Here is a 25,613-nt window from a genome sequence, read left to right as displayed (position 1 = left end):
GTAGCTGCACTTTGGGAAATACAACTGCAAGGAAGTCATTTCCTTGATTTCCTGGGGGCTTCAGGAGGCAGGACCTGCACAAACCTCAGGCTGTTCAGGATGATCTCACAGCTGTGTGCACCTGGACTGTATTTATTAATACAGCCCAGGACACTATTCCTCCTCAAAGGTCTGTTTCCATTTTTGCCTTGGAGGATTCCCATGAAATCCATGGAACCCAAGCCCAGTGTTCAGGCATTGTAGCAAGGAGACATATGGAGAGAAGGAGTGTTACATTGGAGGCTGCTTTTTTAACCAGACAAACACACCAGCTGCTTTTAAACCGCTCACAGGTTTTAAGAGCTGCAAATAGTCTCGAGATGCAGCTCTTAAATAAAGGGAGTGTGAGCAGGTGGTCAAAGTTCAGGAAAAACTGCCTTTGATCCTTCAGCTTGTATCATCTGCTTATTTCCATAGATGTGAACACTAGAACATGCACAGTATTATAAATAATTGAAAGTGAGACACATTTATAATTCTTCTGTGTCTGGAGTCAGAGTTCCCCGAATTGGCTTTGAATTAGTCGAAAGGAAAAAAAAAATTAACCATTTATACGACCTAGAAGAGCACTGACGTGGAGACAGTTTTTAGAAACGGAGCAGAGTTCTGCAGAGGGAGAAATCTCCACATGACAGATGGAGCCATTATCACCTAATGTGCCTCTGCAAGGCACTTGGCCCGGGGTGGCACAGGGATAGAAAGAAAACGGGGAATAAGCACAAGTAAACACGAAACCTGCTACTACAGACAAACTGAGACCATGGGCACTATTTTTGGTCACAAAAGGGATTTACTTGCACTTTCTGTTAGTGAGGATGAAAGCTCCATGTTGTCATTGCAGTGAACAAAGACAAAAGCCCCCTAAAGTCAGAAGTGGCAGGAAACTAAACAGCTTAGCAGAAAAAAAGACAAAGAAGAGGCAAATAGACAAGTAGTGTTAACACAAAATAGTCAAAAAACCCAGTGATTGACAGGAGTGAGATGCTCTGCTCAGAGAAGGAATCCAGAAAACATCAAGTTACCATTTCTTCACTGCTATGAAATAGGGCATCCAGAACTTGAATCCAAGAGCCCATCACTGCACATCAAGCCAGGCAGAGAATGACTGTTGGGGGCTGAACTAGATGATGTTCCAGGTCCCCTTCCAACCCAACCCAGGCTATTCCTGCTTGCTGGGTAAACACAGGGGGAAAGTTTCAGTGCTGATTAAATAGCAAGGTGCAGAAGATCATGTTTTCAGGGATTCATGCAGCAAGATAGGACTTGCAGGAATGTTATGGCACACAGAGGCTGTCTGGGAAGACATAGTCACCTCCTGCCCCAAAAACAGCACAGAGGGAGTGCATCCATGGCTCAGTTTTGGCCTGGGCATGGTTTGCATGTTCCAAACCGTGATATGAATGAGGTGGAGGAAATGCAGCATCATCTGTTTTTATTCTTGCTTTGGGACAGTCACCTTCAGTCAGACAACTACTGATGGTAAAATCTGCAGCCACAGCTCCTACCATCCCTCAGTCCTGCCTGTCACATCCTGTGTGCCAGCAGTGGGGCAGAGACACAGGTGTCCCCTCCCTGTGAAGCTTTCCCTGCTGATCCCAAACATCCCTCCCTGCTCCCTGCAGAGCGTGTTAACCTGACTGCAGCTGCACACACCAGCTCAGACACCTCACTGCAACCCATCAGGGAGCTCAAAAACGACAACCCACACCTTCCAGAAGGATGGGTTCAGTTTAGGAAATCACAGGGCTCCCTCAGATGGGGATTACTTCACCTCTGTCCTTCCTATTAGACTCTCAGTAATTTGCTCCCACACTGCTTCAGACACCTCACCTTCTCACAAAATACCTGCTGTAGGGTCAGAAGTCACAGGGAAAATGAAATCACAATAGATTTTACCTGCACACCAGCTGTAAACTACAGCAATCGAACAGCTGTGCCTGCACAGGGAGCAAGAATTTTTTTTTAAGGACTGAAGAGGAGCATTTACCTTGAAAGGCTGCACCTGCTCTTATTAACAGACAAGAGAAACAGGATTAGGCAGAAATCCCCTTTTGTCCCCTTAAGGTAAATTCTGTGACTACAGTGATGCAGTTATGAACCATTATTACTCTAATACATGAGATCCATAATAAATTGAATACTGTAGACATCCTGAAAATTGCACAGAAATTAAATGCTATTTATAAGTCCCTTTTGAGTCTTGTAGCTTAAAACCGAAAAAATGGAGAAAATCCAATTGTTGGTGAGAGTGGGTAATTACTCCTCATGAGATGGGGATCCAAGTCCCAGATGGTTCTCTAGATTCATGTGAAACTGGAGGCTGCTTTTAATTCAAGGAAGAGCTTTCAGTGGCAATGCTTGCTGAAGTCATTCCCACTCCAGGCATCCCAGTTGTGCCCCTTGGCACGACACAGACCTGCCTCAGCTTGAGCAGTCACGTCGTGAACAGGGTCAAGGAACCGATCCAGGAAAACAACCAGGCAAATGTCAAAACATTATTGTTGATATCAACTTCGTCAAGAGCAATCTCTGAACACCCCCCAGTTTTGGAGAAACCAGGCTGTTAACTGTGATAGTCAAACAGACAACTCAAAATCCCAATATTTCACATCTTCAAATACCCTCTTTTCACTCAAAGAAAGTTGGAAGTTAAATTCTAAGCCTGATCCAGGCCACAGGGAAGCATCCTCTGACTTCAGAGCTCCGAGTTCAACCTCACATCTACAGGGGCCATTTGTGGTACATCAGAAGTAGATCCACACAAATTCCCCTCTTCAGCTTTCAGGAAAACACAGAAGCATCCAGAACCTCAGAGGGGAATAAAACAAAACAGGGAAATTTTAAATAATTCAGTTAATGAACCCAAAAATCTCCCAAGGGCATTGATGTGGTTTTCTTTAGGCTCTTGCTTTCCCAAAAGGATATTTGGACATAATTGTCACAATCACACAAAGTTCCCATTTAGACAGAAGAGGAACAGTTTGCATGAAAATTCTTTAAATTCTAATCAAAAAACAGAAACTTCAGAAAAATATTCATATTAGCAGAGGATGGCTTATTAAAAACATCCTTGTCTCTTGCCATAATAAACTTCCTTGGACACCACACTTTAAGGAACCTTAATGAATTTTCTATTACAGCAGCTTGTATGAACAAGTTAAATTTTTCTAAATTAAAACTGAGTTTCTGGGCTTCTTTTCAGTTTGAATATGCATTGTAAAGCTGCTGGGTAAACAGTACTTTGAAAGGTTGTGACCTGCTGTGTACTACCAGCTGAAACAAATGGACCCAGACACTGAGATCACTTGCCATCTAGCCAGGAGGAAAATCTAAAAGAAAATGCAAATATCAGAGCATGGGGCCCTTATATTTCCTTAAAGCAACCAAGTGCTCATCCTCAAAGGGTAAGATAATCAGCTTTCAGATTTTTTTTTTGTTTAATCAATACTCAGAGTGTTTCTTTCTGCTCCACTTTTTTTTTTTTAAGACTTTGGTGGTCTCTTTATTCAGCACAAACCACCCTGTTATAAGGAACTCCCACTTCCAAAAAACCCAAAGGCACAGCTGAGAAGAGACCATACAGGTAGTTGCCAATTTATTGCTCTGAAAAATTCTGTGGGATACCACACACAGGCTGGATGCTTAGTGAAACTGGACCTAAATTGCACATCCCAACGTTTTGTTGTATTGCTGGGGGGTGGGGGGAAAGAACTGACATTTAAAAGCAACAGATCCAAATGAACACAGGCATTCCCTGTGTTCACTTTTATGGAAGCTGAGCTGCATGCACTTGAAAATAACTGAGATGCCTGACCCACCATTCACATGTACACAGCTGCTGCAAATAAAGAGCTCTAAACATAACAGGGGGATGGAGAGGAGCCAGAAAAGCCAACAATGTTCTTCTTTCCAGCTAATGTTTATGTGCATTGTGTTAGACAGTGACCAGACTCCTACCATGGACATCTGGGTGCCTGTAAATGCTCTGCTTGGCCAAGTGCAACGGGTGCTGCTTCAGCTGTGAAATCCACCCAGCCACTGAGAACCTTCTCAGATGAAAAACAACTTCCTAGGCCTACTTTCAGTGTCCAAGGACGTGGCAGGTTCACTCAAGAAGCCACATGTCCCCACAGCCCAAAGGACTCGTGCCAGGTATCTTCAGTGATAAAATAAAATTCAGTGTTTCTCCCAACCTACTTCTTATAACTCTGAAAGGGACAGACCCTAATTCTGGTAGTGTTTATAACCTGAGGATGGAGGGCCTGGCTACAACAAACAGCCCTGGATATCTACCCCAGAACACCTCAGCTTGGAGTGTTCTCTGTCACAAGCCCCCAGCCCCCCCACAGCTGACACAGGTGGGTAACACACTGCCAACCCTCAGCCAAGAAATCACAGGACTAAAAGATGCCAAGGCCTGTTTTGTGTCACTGAGGCAACAGTCACATCCCTCAGCATTTATTTCCCCCTTTGCCATGGGGCAAGGATCCCCTGCAGGAGCCTGATCCCACTCCTGGCACAGGTAGGAAGCAGCACAGAGGAGCTGGGTGCTGGGTGCTGTAACTTTTGGGTGCTCTGAACAGCTGAAGGTCAAACCTTCATTTCCCAATAACCTGCAGCTGTTTTAGTGAGCCAGAAAATTGGGCCAGGTATCGATTGGATTAGTGTGTCACCTGGATACTTCAGGCTTAGATTTTCAGAGAATAGCAGGTGAGGGAATGCATATAAAAAAGAAGCAGTTGAAAGTGGATTTGTACTTCGTTGTAGTTTTGAGACATTCTGAGTGTAAGAACTTCATTCAGGCTCCTATCCTTTTGAATGGAATATTTTCAAGAAGCATTCACGTTAAGGAAAGCTCCAGAAGAAGAGTTACATAAATTTAATGTGGCTCCTTCGTGCCCAGTTATTAGAGACACAGCAGGTACTGTTTCTTCCAGAGGACCCCTAAGACTGAGCACAGTGGATGGTTGGTGCTTAACAGGTAAAGCAGCCATCCAGAATATTCCCCCTCACTGAATTAACAGGGCAGAGTTAATTTATTGCACAGGATTTGGATGATTAACTTATTTCCTGACAAGCTCACCCAAGGACTTGGCAGATATTAATTTGTCTTCACAAAACCCCTGCAAAAGCAATTTTAACCACAGAGTTGGTACAGAAAGCTGTGGAACAGACAAATTTAGAAGACCAATCTGAGATAGGCAGTACTTTCAGCCACCTCAAAAAAAGTACAGTTTGCAAGAACCCCTACAACAAGAAATCAAATCCTGGCACTGTCTGACTTCACATCCTATCCGTGTTTCCAGTTAACCTCCTGCACTACCTCTTCTTGCTATAAACACACTTGATCTTCTGCTCCAATCTCTCCTTGAGACTTCTTTCTTTTTAAGTCCTAGTTTTAACCTCCCCTGCTTTATTGCACCATCCCTGATCTTCCCCATTGCCTTAGACTGGTCTGGACTCTGTTCTCCCTGCACAGCAGCTCCTCATTCCAGAATCCCTGTTTAGCAAGATCCAGCAGCCTGTTCCCTGGCTGTGCTGCAGGAAGAGCCAGACATAAACTCAATCTCGTTTTTTCTGGCTCTCCAGTGTGTTTGCTGCCTCAAACCCCAGCTTGTTCCCCAGGTACCCAGCTCACCAGTCACTGCCCTGCACTGGCAGCCAAGGGCCAGGGGTGAAGAAAATCACTCAGGCACACTGATACAGCACCTACTAACCCAGCTGCAGCTCTCCCTGGAGCCACCAGCATGAGAATATGGCAGAAGTTCATCCCTTTCTAACTAAAGCGTTTCTCTGAAGGTGGTCTGCTCCACACACCCTCATTTTCACATCAGTCACGCAGTTGACTCAGAGACTGAGGACTGGCAACAAACTCCACCACACACACCTGCCCTTGTGCCACTTGGAGCTTCACAAACACTTATCAGCCACTCTGAGTGGTCAACCAACCACTGCAGCACTAAAACCTCTGAGCACCTGAGAGGTTCACGTTGCTAACCCAGCAGGCACACACTGGGGCTCACCTTTGCTGGCTGCTGGGCACAGAACCAGGGGGCTTCTCCGCAGGGCAAGGCAAGGAAGCTCCCAAGAGCTGGACTCTCCCAAGTGGGTACAGGAGCACAGAGGCTGAAGGCAGCAGCCAGAGATGGAAGGGTCCACCAACAAACCCAGAGCCTCACGTGAGGGGGTGAGCCAAGTCCGGAGAATCCAGCCAGGAGCAAAGCAGATGGATCCAAAACCAAGGCTGGAGATAATTCCAGACAAAGAGACAGCAAAGGCACAGAGTCCATGAGAGAGACACTGCTGACCATGAACATACCCGAGCAGAGCTCAGACTGGGGCAGAGCTCCAAGGGGCCTCCTGTCCCCCTGGGTGTGGGCAGAGGTGCCAGGTGAAGCTCATCAGGGCAAATGATGATTAAGGCCAAGTGTTAAAACCCCGGGAAGCCCCCGGGCCCTGAGGACAAGGGGCAGAGATGCCTCAGCTCCCCGGGGGACATTTGGGGCAGGTGTCCTGCATCAGCCTCCCAAGGCTCACTGCACAACAAGTAATAAATGACTGTGCTGCTTCTGACCTCCATTCCCACTTCCTCTCCTGAACAAGGGAAGCTTAAACCTCAGCCAGGGAATTTCTTTGGTTTCTGTCTTCTGACAGACTGACTGTCCCCCACCTCCCAGACTAGCAAAGTAAAATGGAGCAGTTCTTTCTGAGAGGGAGAAACACTGCTGCTTTTATGCAGGAGAGCCAGCTAACAGCCTGCAAGGCCTGAATTACAGTTAATGACCCATATGCTTCTCTAGCATTGGGCTAAAATCCAATATTTATATTTTTAAGAGCTTACCAAATTGATCTAGATGGAACCAGGGTGGCTGGAAATGATCTGGAATTTAAATGGCTGATGTTCCTGGGAAACTGCATCAACATTTGAAGCCATTTTTGGAGAAACACTAATTAAATTGCCACATCTCTTCCTGGGGAGGGATATAATTTTCCCCTTTTTCTCCAAATACGCTTCCAAAGTTTACACTGACCATCTTTCTCCTTTGTTAGGAAATCTGTTACCCCGCAATCAACAACTGCAGACTGGTGGTTTGGCTGCTGCTCCTGCTTAAGTGCATCCTAGATTTGTTACTGAGTTACAGAAGGAATTCTGATCAATTATTCTTGGCAGATACAGGGAAAGACAAACCTGCTGAATTTATTTTTAACTTTCCTATTCTCCTTAGTTGTATCTGATCTAGTGCAGTGGAACTTGCTGGCAGTAGTAACACTTTGCTTTCATACAGTACCTTTGTCTTTCAAAGCCAAAGGATTAAAAAAAAAATAAATATATATATATATATAAAGGCAAATGAAACTGTTTCACCAAGGTCACAGTGTGTATCACTGGCAGGGTGAGGAAAAGGATTTCTGAGTCCCAGAGCATCACACATTTCAGAGTAGAGAGGGAAATCATCAGTTCAAAAGGAAATATCACTCACCCAGTGCTGAATTAACTTAAAGAGGAGCTCCCAACACTTTCTCTAACATGTAGGTTTGTTTAATCTCACTGACTTTACTAGATATTTTCATTTACTTTTAACTTTGTCCACTCTATTAATAAATGAGTAATCTCAAAGACAAGAGTAAAGATGAAAAAATAAAGTTCCTTATGGTCACCAAACTCATCAGAGTCCTTAGGCATAAGCACGGTGCTTAAATAATATTTTGTCAACAAAGCAAAATGTAGATTTCCTTTTAGATTTGCTTTTCATTACCTGGATTAATACCTCAACCTCTGTGCCACCCCCTTGGGAAATTTTCTCACATATTTCAGATTTATTTGAAAGCCTTTGTCTGGAACCATTTGGGGGTATAAGTAAAATAAATGAGAGTCTCAACTCAAAAAAATAGTGGTTTAGGAGCTACTACAAATAATATAATAAAATAGACTTTAAAAATGAATAATATAGTTTAGAAGCTACTACAAGCAATGTCATAAAGTAGATTTTTCAGTAGTGTGGCTGGAGGTTAAGACTGAAACTATGCCATGCTCTGACTTCACTGGAATCATCATCTGCTCTTCCTTCTTTTTCCTTCTCTGTTTCATTCTCTCTTTCTCTAGGCTGCTATTCAGGGCAGAGACAGTTCCTTCTTTCCTGCAGAGCACCTGACCCAGCAGGACCATGGGCTGACCTGGGATACTGGGCTTCACATCAGAACGTTCCAACAGAACATCTCTCACCTTGCTTGTTTTATCCATCCATAGAAGCTGAGTGATTTATTGTGTCATAGTCCTGCATTCTATCCACAACATCAGTTCCACTGCAAGTCCTTCCTATAAAAGGCTGCTTGGTTGGTGTTCTTTTTTCCAAGCTTGCTTATTCTTGCAAAATGTCGCCAATAAATGGCAGGTTTCTGTAAATAAGTAGGATTTGTTCTTATGGGGACCTCCTGCAAGTACACCAATGAATATTGAATTTCACACCTCTGATCCCTGGCAGTGCTTCACAATGCCTGACATATATTTACAGAAGAGGCTCTTGTAGACAATTAACTTGAGCTGTGCAGTATTTCCAGATAACCTGACTGCTCTAAGAGGTCCCAGATTAAGGCTGAGTATGGAACAGCAGGGTTGGGGAGGTGCTCTCAGCACTTCATTCTGTTTGCAATTGCTTTTCTGTTTTGTTTGTAACTCCGAGGCAGGACTGGAGGACAAACAAATATATCACTTAAGGACAAGAGGACACTTGAATACCTGAGTCTACTTCACAGGCAGATCTGCATTTATAAAGCTGGACTTTCCTCAGGTCCTCTCTTGGCAGCATTTTAAGCATCTGGTTCAGGAGAATAAACATGTTCTGCCTCTCAGGGCTGTGTTTAATACCGGGCTCAGCTCATACTTTAGCAAATCAAGGTTGTACAACAGGAGAATTGCCAGGGCTGATTTTCTTCTGGCATCAATGCACACAAGTGCACAACCAGCAAAACACTGCTCACATCAGGGGGTTTGATCCTGGTGTGCACCTGTGCAAACCACAGGAAAATCAAGTTCCCTGTGCAGGATAGGTAGACAGAATCCCAGTCCCTTGCTAACGTGGGAGCCAGCTTAGCCAGAGGGATACTTTTTACACCGGGAAGTTCTCAGGCTGCGAGCAACTCTGTAGATTGAGCAGCTGGGTCTGATACCCCAAAGTAATCCTAACTTGCATTTAAAACTTGAATAAAAGAAGCAGTATAAACCTAAGCTTTTGATCCCCCTACCTGCCCAGTCCTACCCTCAACATCCTCATTCACCCCTTTAAAATGGTTATGGAGGTGACTAAAAAACACTGAGGTGTTCAAGAGAAAAAAAAAAATAAAATGAAGCAATAAATGAATAAAAATAAGAAGCCAAAAGTGGGAAGAGAGCTGTACAGTGTCAGTCTGAAGAACTGCCAGGGAGAACAGGAATGAGAGCTTTCAGTAGCTGAGGACACGGGCACGAAGGAATAACAAAACACTTATTTTTAGTCACGTCTGCATCTTGCTTATGTAAGTGATCTTGTACCAAACAAGAAAGGTGCTTTGAAGTGGAATTCCACATAAAAGAGATTGCAAAGATTGGCAGAATAATGGCATACCTAGTTATTGCTTCCCTTTTTGTCTTTGCTAATTGGTGTGCTGCGCAGGGCTGGAGCTAATTCGGGTCACAGCAGTACCAGCATCGATCTTACAGCATCACTTTTTTACATTTTTTGTAACTTTGCAGGAGAAATAACAATTCTGCAAGACCTGTGTGTCTTGATTTCTCTAATTGATGAAAGTAGTGCAAAACCAACAGAGAAATCAGGGGGGCAGCTGGGACCAAGCAAAAGATTCAAGACACTCAGGATTATACGACATCCCAGAAATGGGGAGAGTGGAGCATTCCTAGAGAGACAGCCAATAATAGGGTGCCACAGTTTTGAGATTAATTCATCCCTCATTTCTACCAGTACAGTCAAGATGTTTCTCACACTGTAAGCCTGAAGACCTGCAGTTAAAACATGTGAATGTGATGAAAACAGAGAGGGTTTTCATTCCTGATCGAAGTTTATCTGTGCTCTCAGCTGTATTCAGGGAAAATCCTATCAGGTTTTTATGTTGGTACTTAATCACCCATTAATTTCAGTGGATAGCTGGAAATCAGAACAGGACAAACGTGCCTGGACCTTTCTTTGGACTTTTGTCACAGAGAGACACCCACTTGTGAATGCATTGAACACTTTGCAACCCAGGCATGCCAGGATGAGACAGTCCCACGGGCACAGCTGTTTCACTGGGAAGAATCATTAGGAGCAGCTGGAAGTACTAGAAAGTGAAGAAGCCAAGGAGAAGAGTGTGCTTTGGCAGTGTGGAAAATGATCTTCAACATTTTGTATAATCGTATTTTCTTGCTAAGTTCTTTTAAAACAAATGTACATGCACACACACAGACACTTCCCACCTATAGGAAGCCTCCACAGGAATCTTTTTGTGTAATTGTGCCTGAACACGTTTTTCTTAACATGTATTCAATGATGTTTTATGCAACACAGTAGAGCAATATTAGACAACAAGTGGCTCAGGCAGATCCAGCCATTAAACTGGCACTGAACTCAGTGTCCCTCAATTGGAAATGTACACAAAGGGCAGGATACTTTGGCACATATAAATAATTTTTAATATTTTTCTTTAATTTGGGAGGAGGGAATCAGAACTCTGCAAGACCTGTGTGTCTTATTTTCTGTAATTTTGGAAAACACCACAAAAGCAACAGTGAACCCAGAGGGGCACCTGGAACCAAGCTGAAAATTCCAGACATTCAGGATATTACAGAGTCAAACACTACAAGGAGAAAAAATGGGAGAGGAGGATGAGGGAGAGATCACTGAAGTGCTTTATATGGAGATCATACATTAACCCACCTCAGATTTTCTGGTTTTTTATGGATCTCTCTGGGCAATGAAGCAGCTTCATATTTTTTCAGAGATAAGATTTTCCCGATTATTAATTCTCTTACCTTGTTCAGATGGCTCTTTTCTCCTTCAAGGTAGGATCATTATTATTGTTCTTTAAGTACTAACACTATGCTTGGCCTGAGACAAGCTGTCCTATGCAATTAGGAATTTGAATAGGTGGATTACATAAATCATGTACAAAATACCTGCCCTGGGGGATGCCAGAATAATGAGGTAAAGTGACCTTAGCCAGAGTCAACACCAGTATTAAATTTACAGCATTGCAAGCATTGTATGTCCAAAAAAGTATATAAAATACTACCTTTTTTGTTTATTTGTTTTTTGTTTTTTTTTTTGTCTTGAAGCCAGTAACCCTGTGTAAAAATACAAGATTAAAGCTGGAGATTCAAGCATTTTTGAAGAAAGGTAGTACTTGATATCAGCCAGACTGGTGCATAATTCATGGTCACTGATTTTCATGAGATGACCCTTGTGTCAAGCTTGTAACTGCTGCATGAAGTTCCAGTCTGACAATGACAGTTCAGGAACACAGGAAGGAACAGAGGGAAAGGAGGGAAAACAAGGCATCTGAGTCAGGACAAGCTTCCTGCCACCCCAGCAGAGCAGTTTCTTTAGTAAATCAGCCCAGAGGTGAGAGAAACCCCTCTAGTGGAAGCCATCCCGTGCTTTTCGGGGAGCATGGATTGCAGCACAGCAGGTTTCCCTCCCTGCCTCTCCTGCTCAAGAAGTGTGGGGTGTTTTGTGCTGTGAACATGCAAAGTGAAGCATTGCCCAACCAGCACATGCAGGAGAGGAGAAGAGAAAAGAAAAAATCACCCAACTGTCTTACAAAGGTCTCCTTTGAAAACAGACCCCGTTCAAACCAAGAACAACCAAAGGAAATTCAGAAATAAGGCTGTCAGACCTTCCTGGGCCGACTGATGACTGGAAGGAGACTCCTTGTCCACATCTGCTCACACACCAGGGAAGAGCCCCCTTGGGTGACACTTTCACCTATGGGGTGTTTGATATTTATGTTTTCCCCGTATGAAACAGGGAATGGGACTTTCCACCTTGATGCTCAGCCTGTTCTCTCCTCTGTCTTTGCCCTCCATAAACCTCTCTGTGGGGTCCTCACAGTTTTGATTTCGTCCTGGACATGTTTGGTGGGTTTTATGGAATGTCCCACGTCTTATCACGTGTCCCATCTCAAAGCAAGGACATTCATTTCCAATTAGGCATCACTTAAACACAGACCCACCCCAGCAGCTTTGCTCCAAAGCAATCAGGAGAAGGAAAAGCAGCTGACAAAATGGAAACCTCAGGATGTTCCCCTGGAAGGAGTAGATGGGGAACAGATGTCACTGCTGAAAGTGAGAGGTTAACCTGACATAAATAACCAAAGGGAAGCAGTGGGGAGTCCAATCAAGGCTGAATCGATGCTCTGATCTTGCACAGCCTGACAAATCTGTCTTGCTATTTATGGCTTCGTTTCTCCTTCTCTCTCTGGGATTGCAGGTGGCAATTAGGGGAGAAATTGTCAGAGGTAGGAGTTTTTTTCCCCTTTTTGTCACTGTCCAGCTCACGAAACCTGTCAGAGGTTGATGCTGAATGAGGAAATGCAGTTAATCAGCTGGGATTTGAACATAATGCCAACAGCTGCACGACTCAGGTGTTGCATTGCTTTGACCTGTATATTCCCTATAAACTCCTATAAAAGGCAAAAGACATTTATACCCATTTCAGGGAAACTTTTAATCCAGAAACTTTATTCTTACCACTTAATAAATCAATTCCTTTTGCCATGAGACAAAAGCTGTGGTCTCAATAACATGTAAAAATAAGAAAACTGAACGCAGGCAAAGCTGTTTTTCTCTCTGTAGGTAAGTACTTGTGCTGTAAAATCCCATATGCATATTCACAACAGAAACCAAATAGAGCTCAAAAAGTCACTTTATGAGACCATCTAGTTCATCTTTCCACTAAGGGAGGCAGACAAGGCCTTACCTGAGACTATAAATCAGTAAAGCAAAGCACGAAAGACAAATTTTATCAAGAGGTAAAGAGCCTTTTGGCATAAATGATATTTTTGCCATATTGAGCCAGAGAACAAGCTGTTTCCTCAACCCTGTTTGGCAACCCTGAATTCAAACAGCATCCTCAAAGCACCTTTTTCCTCTCTTCCTAGCAGGTGTCTACTTGTTGTTTTCCAGTTCAGCCTCACTGACCCACAGGTAAAACTGCTGGGATTCACTCATGGTTTCCAAATGTGCCAATGCCTTTCCCACACACAAAGACAGAGCTGTGCACAGACTTTTCAGGAAGGAATACCCAGACAGGGGCGTCACTGCATCATCTCCTGCTGGAAAAATACCTTTACAGAGTGGGAAACCTATAACCAATCACTAATATAACATTTTCCCTGGATGTGTCTCCATCCTTAGCAGAAACACATCTTTTAAAGGGTAAGCACTTGTCAGCACTTCAGTAAACAGCAAAGGTAAAAACTGTAAGGCAGCAAACTGAACATGTTTTCAGGTGTCAGAATTGTTTTACTTTCAGTCCTGAAAGGACACAGGTTAAGTACAAGCCTTCAACGGTCTGTGGGAGCCTGGCAGGGAGAGATAAAGTGAGTACGTGCATGTGTGTTCACATGGGGGCAGGATGGAGAGCAGGAAAGCTCTCAGATGTCTACAGCAGAAACAGAAGCTGAATTTGGTGTGAAGGATCTCAATAAAGCTCCTGTTCTATGTCTATCCCCACAGCTTTTAGACTTGTAACTGCTAAGAGCAAAAAGCATTTTCTCTCTCCTCTTATCAACAGCTGACCTGCAGCATCCTCCCCCTTGGTTCTGCTTGTCTGAAAACACAACCGTGGGGAGCTGGGAAGCACAAATTAATGTATTTGTGTAGCATCAAAGAGCAAGACACACACAGGGGAAGGGTGATCTGTGTGTGCTAGTTAGAGGCAGCTGCTGTTCTGGTGGCTGGGCGGGCACAGGCACCAACAACGACTTTGGGTGGGTCTGGGAAAGGCAGTTCTTGTTCTTACCAGGTGAAAGACACGAGGCTCAAAAGGCAGGTCAGCACAGAAAATAAGAGCAAACTTCTTCTGGGAGCCAGAGGAAGAATCTTTGGTCTCTCTGTGATAAATGCAGCTCATCCTGACACAGAGCTTTAACCTGCAGTACCACTGAGCCATGGAGTCAGCACTGGGGGTGCTGTTACAAGGTTCAGGAGAGACATTCCTTGCTGATCACACATTATTTCTCCATGCTTTTGCCCCAGTGTGGATAGGAGTACAAGGCTGCCAGGTTCTGAAAGGCAAGGCTGTAAAATATTTCAATTTTTGATCTTCACTTCTGACCTCCACTCACCATATTTATTGTCAGTGAGCTCCACGTCATGACTTCCACATGTCCAGTGTCACTCCTGCCATCTCCCTTACTGAGCCCTGCCAGCAGTGCCACAGATATTCTCCAATATTTTAAATAGATATTCCTGCACAGTGCACAAGTACTGACCATTTCAACAACGTGCTCCTTCCTCTTCCCCACCTCTGAATAAACTCTACTGGGTGGGTTCCCCACATGCACACCTCAGCTGTGGAATCCTTCTTGGGCAGAACTGCAAGCATGTAAGAATAAACTGTGCAAGGTTTGCCTCATGGTATCCCCCTGGTTCTCTTTCTCCTGGATTTCTTTTGGAGTAACCTCCCATTAAATACCTTTGTTCTATTGCTTTCAGGAATTCCCCATCCATTTACCTTCTGATTCTCCTTATGCTTACATAACACACTTTGGTGTTTTGTTTTTCTGAAGGGAAAAAAAAACCCTAAAAGCCTTGGAAGAAGCTTTTTTCTAGTACCATTTCTACCCCTTCTACAAATCCTTATTTAAAATCAAATTAGTCTCAGAGAAAAATCAAAGAAACATCTTTAAATTCCTCTGATTTGAATGATCAAACCAACTGTGGGATGTTGCTGGAACGTGGAAAAAAGAAAGACCTAATTACAGCATGAGATGAGTGAGATGGGTCAAAAGGCATATCAGGGAAATTGAGGGAAAGAACAAGGCAAAAAAATGAGTAAGTTGAGCTGAAAGGGAAGTGGGGATGGATGGATGGAAAGCTGAAACTACTGGCATAGTATCAGGGAGAAAACCTCAAAGTTCAGAGTCATATTTAAGCACTTTGGAGCTGTCTGGAGCCTAAACATCCAAACCCACTGAGTTAAGTATTCCAATAGAAGACACGTTCCCTGTGTAATTGCAAGTGTCACATGGGGAAAACGTGACTTCCAAAGTAATAGCTCTTGTAAACCATTTAATCTTTGCTTTATTAAAGGCAAAAAGAGGAAGAAGTAAAATGACTGCCAGAGAAATGACTCTGTTGTAGGTGGCATTTAAACACCAGGAGCCTCATGGATGAGTGATGTGTATATTCCAGGACTGCTGCTGAATAGTACAAAGGCTATTTCACACTTCCCTGACCTTTTTGCTGAGGGAACTGCTGGTTTACTTCCCCATAATGAGATTTCTTTAGTGCTTAGAAATTCAGATTGAGTTGGGAAAGCCACAGGAGCCTGATGCGAGGTGTTTTTACTAAAGGAATTATCTTTGCATTTTATAAGCAGGAGATCAATATTAAATTAGCTCTTGCATTGAAAGAATGGGGCTGTTTCTTTGCAGCAGGCTATCACTTCATGTCACATAAATCAGTCTCTTACCATCGGGAAGATTCTATAAAAGCACCCTGGAAAAAAAAAAATCCCAAATGATCCTTGGTAATTTATCTTTCCTAGCAAATAAGTGAAAGAAATGGACTTTATCAAGAAATAAACTACAGCCAGAAGGGAACACTGACTTAATTTCTGCCTCTGCAACTTCAGCCCAAACACAAGCTGCCAAAACCACCTGGAAGTATGGAATGATGCCCGTGGATCCCCACTGGACACATGCTGGCAGCAGAGAATGCCAGCAGATCCCCCCTGGCACTTCTGTTGGCAGCCTCAGGTGGGAATGGTCTCTTCTGTCTGCAGAGCTGGGGGTTGTGTCTGCACACACATCACCTGATTTTCCTGGTGCCTCTGTTGTGGGCTGGAAAAGATGCTGTAATAAAGATACCAGTGACAATAACATCCATCACTGCGTGATTTTGAGGTCATTTGCTGTGGGCAACTTACAATTAACCTGCCCTGCTTCTCACCTGTAGAAGAAGGAATTTCAGCTTCCTTATTTCTTGCAGGTTTTGTTAAGATTTAGTTCTGTGGGGATTGGGAAGCACTCAGGTATTATTATGAGAAAATCCACGTAAATTCCAAAACACTTCATTTCACACATTGCTGATTCCTGCTGTTTGTTCTGCCCCTTTCTGGGAAAAATGCACCACTGAAATAAATATATTTTTCAGTGTAGGAGGTGATTTTACTCCTCTGCTTTGCTCCTGTGACACCCCACCTGGAGCACTGGAGGCTGAGCCTGCCCAAACCACGCTGGAAACTTGTTCAGAACAAGGTGCTGGAGCCGATTTCCAGAGCAACCCCCAGGGAAGAGCATCCCTCAAAACACCAATCCATCAGTGACACGGCCAGCCAGGTCATAGGTGGTCACCACAAAAGTGTTTGCAAATGTGTTTTAATTCAAATCTCTGAATGAATGAATGTTAGACTCCGTTGAATATTTTATGAAGCCAAAAAGTTTTAATTATCTCTGAAAAGCAAGATTTGCTTTTTGACTTTCTAACAGCTCCTGTTACAGAGGACTTCTGAAACATGAGAGCTCCTGGCAGCTTGAATTACCTGCTGGGTTTGTAAAATCATCAGCTCGAGCAGTTAGAAATTGCTGCAGAAAGTTCTTGGATGTGCATCTGAAGGTTATGTTTAATATGGAATTTGGCTTGGTAGGGCTAATCAGGAGTGAAACCAGAGCTTAATTCTTATGAAATTCAGCCACCCTGGGTGACACTGTGTGATGGGATAATGACCATGGGCAGGTTTGGAATCTAATTTTATGGCTGCCACAGGAATGAGGAATTGATGCCCAAAACCTGCCCACAATTGTTGGTGCCCATAAACCTGCAGGGTCTGGGCCTGGGGCCCACAGGGGACCAGGGAGGGGCTGTTCCCTCACCAGGGGCTGTGGTGACAGGACGAGGAGCAACGGGTACAAACTGAAAGAGGGGAAATTTGGGTTAGATATTGGGGAAAACCTTTTACTGTGTGGGTGGTGAGCTCTGGCACAGGGAAGATCTGGCTGCCTCCACCCGGGGAACTGTGGCTCTTCTTGGAAGCTGAGGGGTCTTTGCACTGCCCACAGTTTCAGAAGTCCTCTGTAACAGGAGCTGTTAAAGTTAAAAAGCGAATCTTGCTTTTCAGAGATAATTAAAACTTTTCAGCTTCATAAAATATTCAGCAGAGTCTAACAGAGATTTGAATTAAAACACATTTGCAAACGTTTTTGTGGTGACCACCTATGACCTGGCTGGCTGTGTCACTGATGGATTGGTGTTTTGAGGGATGCTCTTCTCTGGGGGTTGCTCTGGAAATGGGCTCCAGCATCTTGTTCTGAACAAGTTTCCAGCGTGGTTTGGGCAGGCTCAGCCTCCAGGGCTCCAGGTGGGGTGTCACAGGAGCAAAGTAGAGGGGTAAAATCTCCTCCTTCACTGAAAAATATATTTATTTCAGTGGTGCATTTTTCCCAGTGCCTGCTCTTTGAGGCAAGGCTAATTAGGCTGAGTAGGGTAGCACTTCAATTAAGCTCTGCTGATCCAGGAACTGAACTTGCACCTCCTCCCAGCGTGGGACCTAATTCAGGGCCTTGCAAAGTGATTAAACAAACTAATTTAAAGCTATTGCCTATCTATGCATTGGCATAGGTTCATACATCTATCTGCACTGATAAAACCTCAAGCTCTCAGATTTCTGCTCACTGACGACATTATTCCAGACTTTTTGCTTGCCTAGGTTGGATTGCAGCTCCCCCAAAAAAGCCCAAAAAGAACTTTCATTTCTGAATTAACAATTCTATAGAATTCTATAGAATTATCACCCAGAAAATCTTGCCTAGCAAAGGGAGTAACCCCAATAAGTAGGTTTAAGGTGCAAATCCTGGGCTTGATTTCCTGTCATATGACCTTTATTAGCTTCAAGGGATTGTTGCCAGGGCAAACCTTCAAAGCTGTTACCTTGACAGGTGGCATTATTAAAATAACATTCACTCAATGTTGAAGAATTCCTTCTAAGAGAACCTGGAGGAAGTGGACAGGAAGAGGAAGCCCAGTGATGATCCCTGATTCTGCCTCTTTAATGGCATATATGTATTTTCCTAAGTGATTAAGCCCCTACTCACAGTCTGCTTTCCCACATTTCCAGACACCTACACAAAAAAGGAATGGATGTGCAGGACACTGATAAAAATTATCTGTTCCTGCAAAGGAGGCTCAGGGACAAAGCTCCATGCAGAGATCAGACAGATCCACGCTATGACAGCAGAGAAGTTTGCTGTGCAAAATAACAAAATATTGTGGACTGAGGTTACTCTCAAATTTAAGAAGGAGAAACTGTTTATAAATGTACACATGATGGAATTTTAATGCCTTTTACTGGAATTCATTAATCCTTTATCCTAACAATATATCACAGAGTGACAGTCAGTCAGAGGCATCCAGAGGAACTGTGATAAAACAGGTTTGTAGGTCAGGAGTCCCAGGGAGTCTCTGAAAGATCCACAGGAGCCCAGAATAATGGATTATCCTATTTTTCTAGTGGAATTTGGCCCAAGTTGGAATGATCTTATACCCTCTATGCCTCGTGTCAGTCACTCCCATTACGAACTTCAGTAATAATAATAAATAAATCAAATTTTTATTTCAATTCCATAAGCAAAAGAAGAGAAACATTTGTATGCATTAAGAATAAATTATCTCTGAATTCCTTCAGCTCCAACTAATTAATGATCTTGGAATCTGGCAGCACTGGAAAGACATTCCAGTAAAGGCAAACCTGGAATCTGGCAGCAGTGGTGGGACTGGAAACTCTGTACAAAAAGGAAGAAAAAAACCCCTAAAATGTAGAATATGAATCACATAACAGGGTCCATTTCAGAGACCTCCTGGATAACACTTAGAGAATTGGTGATTTTTAGCTCTGTCTGGTACAGAATTCCCTCTTCTAAAATTCCACTTGAAAGTTCTAAACACCAGCTAAGGAGATAGATGTGACCAGAGGAGGAATCTATAATAAAAATACCTGGCTGCTGATAACCCTCAAATAAGTGGTTTGGAACACCTAGAAAGGCAATTTTACAGAGAGGAAGGAAACCTAAGTTATAGCAGTCAGGTGGGGGCTGGATGGAGCAGCTGAGGACATGAAATTTAATATTTCTTTCCAAACCCATCATCTGTGAGGACCTCTGAATTATCATTCCTTTCCCTCTTAGCATTCCAGAGCTTTTGGGGAATGCTGCTGCCAAGTGCTGTGACCAAAGCAAAGGAAGAAGACTCACTTCTATCTGAACGTTCTGATGCTCTTTATTACCAGGTGCCCAGAAGCTGAAAAATGCCTTTATTGTGATCCACTTTCAGTGGCACAGGTAGATGATTGACCATGACACTTTGTGGGTGCAGCAGAACTCTTTGAGTAGAAGTCTCACTGTCAGAGGTTTGACACATTCCACAGGGGAAGGATGGCCAAAAGGATGGCTGGGAAAGAGCCTTTATCCTCCCTACAGAGGTGCAGAGAGGAAACCATTCCATGGCAAAGTCCCTTATCAATAACCTGAGGGCACACCTGGCCCCCTGGCCAAAGCTGGAACAGCAGGGGGAGGAAAGTCTTTTGAACAAGGCACAGAAAATAGGAAGGAGCTCTGAACAAAGAGTGAAATCACAATGCTGGTGAGGTCAGTGGAAATATCTAAGTTTCATTTCAGGCAGGATTTTGTGTCACTCTCTGGGGCCTTGGCAAACTCCACAGGTGAACAGCTAATTAATGGAATACACCTCCACGAGCAACACAGAAATTAAAGGCAGATGCTAAAAGAAGTTCTGTCAGACCCAGAGGAATAAAAACGTTTTCATTAAATAACCTCCCCATTGGAAACCAAAGGTAAATATAATGACGTGTATGGATCTTCTGTATTAATTTTCCAGTTATTCAGATGGCTTTGCTTTAACTCCAAATATCTGGAGTTCAAATGTTCAGGCACTTTCCAGCTTTTATTCCACTGGCACATTGTTTTCAGTTCTAATAATTTAAATTCACCCTGTTTTGTCTGGACCTGCAAGTAATCTAATTAGGGAAACACAAACAACCCCAGCCACTTATATAACTTAGCAACCATCACCACAGCCAAAGTTCAACCACTCACAGCGAATTTAATCACAAGAAATCCCGTAGCCACGGGAAAAAAACTTGTTTTGAAGGAACCCACAAGTCATTTCAGACATCCAATCTCGGCCCTTCACCATCAGCTCGTAACTGGAGCAGACACAATCAGACTAATTGTTCATTATGAATTATTCACTCAGCCCTGCACTGGCTAATCTGCTGCCAAGTGATGTTTAGGTGCGAAAGGAGGGAGAAATCGGGCTCGGTGGACTGAGTCACTCCAGCCCTTCCCCGTTTGTTGTGATCTCTGACAGCTTCACATCGGAGCTGCAAACTGAGCTGAACCCCCACGCACAGCCCCTGGTGCCTGGAGGTGACACCACCAGAAACTCCAGAGTCCAAACACATTAGAGCTCAATAAAAATGGGCATTAGTCTGCAATTTAAAGGATAAACTGGCTTCAGAGGATATTCTCTTTTCTCCCTGCCAGTGATGAATAGCTACTTTTCTTATTTTCCAGCAAGTTGCTACTATTTTTTTGAGATCTGATTTGAATTGAGAACTACCACCTCCCAAGGGATGAGGAGCAGAGCTGTCTTCTCTAGGAAGACAGTTGTCAGAGATCAAGTAACAAGCCCTGCAGGCGCTCAAAACAGTAGAGAAAACAGCAGATCAACTGGAAAATACTGTTTGTAAATAAACTGAGGGGGCTATTTATTTCATTTATGCATATAAATCATCTCATGTGCATATGGAAATGAAAGAAGTAGTCAGATCCCTCTGTAACGTGATCTTTCACAGAGTCTTGCTACAAACTGGGCTCTGTGAGGTTTGTTCCCAGTCACAGGTCTTTGTCACTTTGTCCTTGAGATGCTGAAGATCGTTATTAGAGACTGACACACGGAACTCCAAAGTCTCCTTGGAGCACACAATAAACCCCTGAGGCTTTATGGAACACCCAAGACTGCCTGGAACATCTCACATGAAACAGGCAGTGGTGGGCAGCTGATAAGAGGATTCACCTCCAAGTTCAAAGTAACCCCCCCTTTCCTCTGACCAGGGGTGAAAGCAAACTTGAAAATGTCCCGGTGAGGTTTGGTTTTTATCAACTGAATGGCCATTTCACCACCCAGAGGGCAATCCTGCCTCACCTGCTGCTCAGAAGGTTAACAGCAGATAGAAAGCAGGGTTTGCTAAATAGAAAATATTCTTCACAAAAATTTGCTCCGTTTGTTATCTCCCCCTCGCAGAGAGCGGAGGGAGCCTGGAGGGTGCTGATAAAAAGGGCTGTGCTGCAGGAATGAATGGAAAGGTGCTCTGCCCAGCCTGTCACACTTGTCACTCAGACTCAGCAATTCACTGTGCAGATAAGCTATTTCTGTGGAGGCCATTGAAAGGGGGATGCTTGAATACTCTGATTTTTCAGGAAGGGTAGGGAAGAGATTTGAGGCACATTTGAGGAAGATGTGGACTGAATGCAAACTGCGTGGCCAAAAGTCAAGGTGTTGTTTGTATCCTCACTACTTTCCCCTTTTCAGCAGAGACCTCAGCTCTTAAAATGAATTAATCATTTTTAATCACCCCATACCAAACTGAAGTGCTCATTTCCTGAAATTGCTGTGCATTTTTAGTGGCACGAGAAAGGGTTTTTTATAAAGTGTATCTTTCATAAAGAATACACATCATATATTCTAAAGGACTTGCAAGGGTTTCACAGATGGGCTGTGATACAATTTACATGGCATAATGAATTAAAGGTGAATTTTGCAAACCCCTGCTGCACAAGAACCCTTGGCTGGGCTCATCCACTGCATTCAAAGCACTGAGTAGAATTTAAGTTGCTGTCTGTCCATAACATATGAAACTTGAACACTTATCTCCAGCAATTGTAAATTAGCAAAGCAAAGTCATTTCAGATTGTTGTGTTTTATCACAGGAGTAACCAGATCCTCGGGGTAACAACAACCAAGTTGGTATCACTAGAAAAGGATCTGACCTAAGATCTCAGCAGGAACACCTTGGAGGAAGTAATATTGAAAGAATCCCTTCTGAATGCAGCCTCCCAGCAGCTCTTTGAAGACATTTCCACGGTTCCTCTGAAGCTGCCTCAGGTTGCCAACAAAATAAAGGACTGTGCACGCTCGGATGTATTAAATTTGATTATTTTCTTGGCTATTCTCAGCACCTACTACCTGTTCTGAACCTGCAGGCCATGACCACCTTCACTCAACACCTGCTGTTCACAGACATCCAAACCCCAGCCTTCCTCCACCCCCATCAAGTCAACGACCAAACACTGAATTTGGGAGGGTGGGTTTAGCCAGCCTTGAAATGATGTGCTAATGCCCACGGGGAAAAGATTCCTGAGGCAAAGGTGACCATCATTCCTATAGTTCCTTTCTGCTTTGCACAGGTGGAAAAGTATGACCTAAGAACCTGCAATGAGTCAGTTATGTTATTTTTTTCCTGCATTTCCTTTTTGCTTCTGAAACTTCCAACTCTTCACAAGAAAAAAAAATATTTCATCCTTCAATTTTATTTTTTTCCTGCAGAAGGCAAAAATTCTGAATTTAGCAGAACAGTTTCTAACATCATAATGTCTTTTATATCCAATAACAAAGAATTCATTTTAGATGATGAAAAGTATCGAAAAGGAGAGGGAGAAATGGAGCTTAGTAGTTGTGTTTCAGTGGTCCTACCATAAGTGTATATGGGCACCTCCCAGTCTGCGCTCACAATCATTCTGTGAGGAAAACGAGCATCAATTTTCACATATAACAACTCACAATTAGGGACTCAAGACCCAGGGGAGATAGAAAAGTGTTTGTGTGATGTAGCTTGGCCTGCTTGGTCTTCCTGAATGCTCAGCACAGAGAGACAGCCCTTCTTCCCTAGGGAAAAACAGACACTCCAATCAGGATCCTGCTCTCTGTTGCCACTGGAGAAACTCCTGTCTCAGTGATTATTCCAGAAAAATTTGTGCTTCCCGAAGCTGGCACTTAAGCCAGGTGCACAAATCGAGGTGTGGAGAATGTAAAAATGCCAGAAATCACCACCCCAAAGCTGAGGAGTAAGAGATGAAACCAAGATTCCTTTGTGTGTCCCCTGTGTGCCTGGCTTGGCTTGCTGGCTCTTTTTGCAGTGTTGTCTGTCTCCAGGGCTCAATGAGGCCTTGGTTCATGTGCTGCAGCAACACAAACCTGCCAAAGCAGAGAATTCTAATTTTTAGAGATGCCAGGCAAAGAGGTGCAGCAGCAATCCCAGATTGGTTAGTCCTAAGCTCAGGAAGACTTTCAAATGGAGAGATTTCTGAAAAACCAAATGTCTCTCCTTTCTGACTTTGTAGAACTTATTTCTTGCTGTTCCTGTGCTTCTGTTCCTACAGAATGATGCAGAAGCAGGGCATCCTTCCTTTGTATCCTAAAGCCTCCTAGCCCTTTGGGAATACTCTGGATGGCTGGCAGATGGTGGACAGTGACAGTGGAAGTGTTGAAACAACTCTTTTACAGGCTCTACACACAAAGGTATAGACAACAGAAATGTTGTGCCTTGGAGGTTTGCAACGTTGAGATCATGTAAGAATAGCCATCCCCTTTCAGGCAATTATACCAATCATTCCATTATTTAGTGTTCATTTTTCAGTGATTAATTTACATCTCTGTTTGTAAGAAACTGTCTAAGTAACAAAAACAAACAATAAAAAAAGGCTCTGCAGGGAGTTTTGCATGAAAGTCTGTTCACAGGCAGAACCTGCAGAGCCTTCTAATCTCAGGAGCAGCTTTGGTCTTTCAATTATTTCACTGCTAAACAGGAAATTAATTTTCAGTAATTTTATCTTGCACAAAGCGTGGCTGAATTGGGTTTTTCTCAATTTAAAATCACACGTTAATTCCTTTGTGCATCGGTAGAACTTTGGGGGTTTGTTTTGGGTTTTTTTACTGGTATGAATCTATAAAGCAATTTTCAAGTGAACATGTGTCGAGTGCCTTACAATGGATGAATTAGAAATCCTTGGAGCATCCAAGTCTGTGTGCTAAATGACTGCTTGAGAAAACGAAAACTGGGACGAAAAACAGAAGAAATACTGAGACTTTCTGATTTAGTCTAAGTAAGCTATGATAACTCACCCATTTGGGACTAAATGAAGGCACTTAAGGTTTAAAACATAGCAGGAGGAGCTCATAGTTAAAGAACTTTATATGAAGAACCTCCCTAGTGGTTCTTCCACCCACGGGCAGGTACAAGAGGTTTATGTGGTTATATCACAGACACAGTAACTCACCCAACTTTTGACAGCAGCAAAGCATTTCCTCTCAAGGATAAATTCAATCCCCTTAAAAACTCTTCTAGAAATTTCTTCCCAGGCTCAAAATGCTGTTCCACCCTCCCTTCCCACACAGAATGACACTGGTTTTCCCAGAGGAAGAGTCATACAAGCTACAATTGTCTTTCCAGATTGGTGGGAAGGGAATATCAAAATCATCTGGCTTTGCTGGTGAGCCCAAGTGTCTCTCCACCCTGAGCTGCATGTGACTGGCACTGCCACCCTGAACTGCTGCTTGCTTGGAGGCCAAAATGCAGAGCAGAGCCATCCAAACCAGGATGTCTTTGGCATGTTCTCAGAACAGAGCCAAATCTCTAAATTAAGTGCAGGGCAAAGGCGGGACGGCTTTCTCACAGAAGAATAAAGAAAATTAGAATAAAAAATGATATAAAAGTTTCCTTTTATATCTTAAACAGCATCCAGAGCACGTAATTCCTTCTCACCCCCTCCCCAGAGCCAGGCATGACCCAACCCTCTGACAATTCCTGAATAATTCCCCTACCCTATATAAGACAGTTTATAAGTGCCAAAGCACTTTGCTGATATTACCCCACACAGATTTGTTCCTGTTTCTCTGGCCAAAATCCTGGTGGCTTCTTGCCAAGAAAAGCAAATGAAACCTGACAGGAAACGGTCTTTTGGATTTACCAAACCTGAGCTGAGCTCACCTGGGCTCTGTTCTTTCTGCCTGGTTGCAAAAGGAGAGAAGGCTGACAGAAGACACCTGAGCTGAGTCTCTTCTTTGTTGCCAACGAAACGAAATGAAGCCTCCAAATTCTGGTGGCTGGGCAGGGACTGTATTGATGGATCTGGACAAATGAAGTGCTTTGTGGGAAGTCCACGAGCTTTCAGGCCCTAGCTGTGCTTAAAATGGACACTGCATTATAGAAATGTTGGGTTTTTAGCTGATTTTCAGATGAAAGTCAGTAAGAGGGTGGGGGGTCCAAACTTCTTCATTAACTGCTCAGCACGCACTGCTGCTGCATCAT

At 43.5% G+C, this 25,613-nt stretch overlaps 1 protein-coding gene across 19 annotated transcripts in view; it reads right to left on the bottom strand.

The window, feature by feature from the left end:
* Positions 1 to 25,613, bottom strand: part of KIAA1644 (KIAA1644 ortholog) — a 236,596-nt gene that overhangs the window by 173,569 nt on the left and 37,414 nt on the right. The window contains exon 2 of one of the 19 annotated variants that reach the window (XM_017826660.1): positions 2,027 to 2,041. The exons of 15 other annotated variants lie outside the window; for them this stretch is intronic. The gene's annotated coding sequence lies outside the window, so the exon portion shown is untranslated. 3 more of the 19 variants (XM_017826662.1, XM_017826655.1, XM_017826658.1) reach the window with 3 other exon arrangements.

Source organism: Lepidothrix coronata, unplaced genomic scaffold, assembly GCF_001604755.1.
Source record: "Lepidothrix coronata isolate B3197 unplaced genomic scaffold, Lepidothrix_coronata-1.0 Scaffold129, whole genome shotgun sequence".
NCBI lineage: Eukaryota > Metazoa > Chordata > Aves > Passeriformes > Pipridae > Lepidothrix > Lepidothrix coronata.
This window is presented reverse-complemented; position numbering and strand designations above follow the sequence as displayed.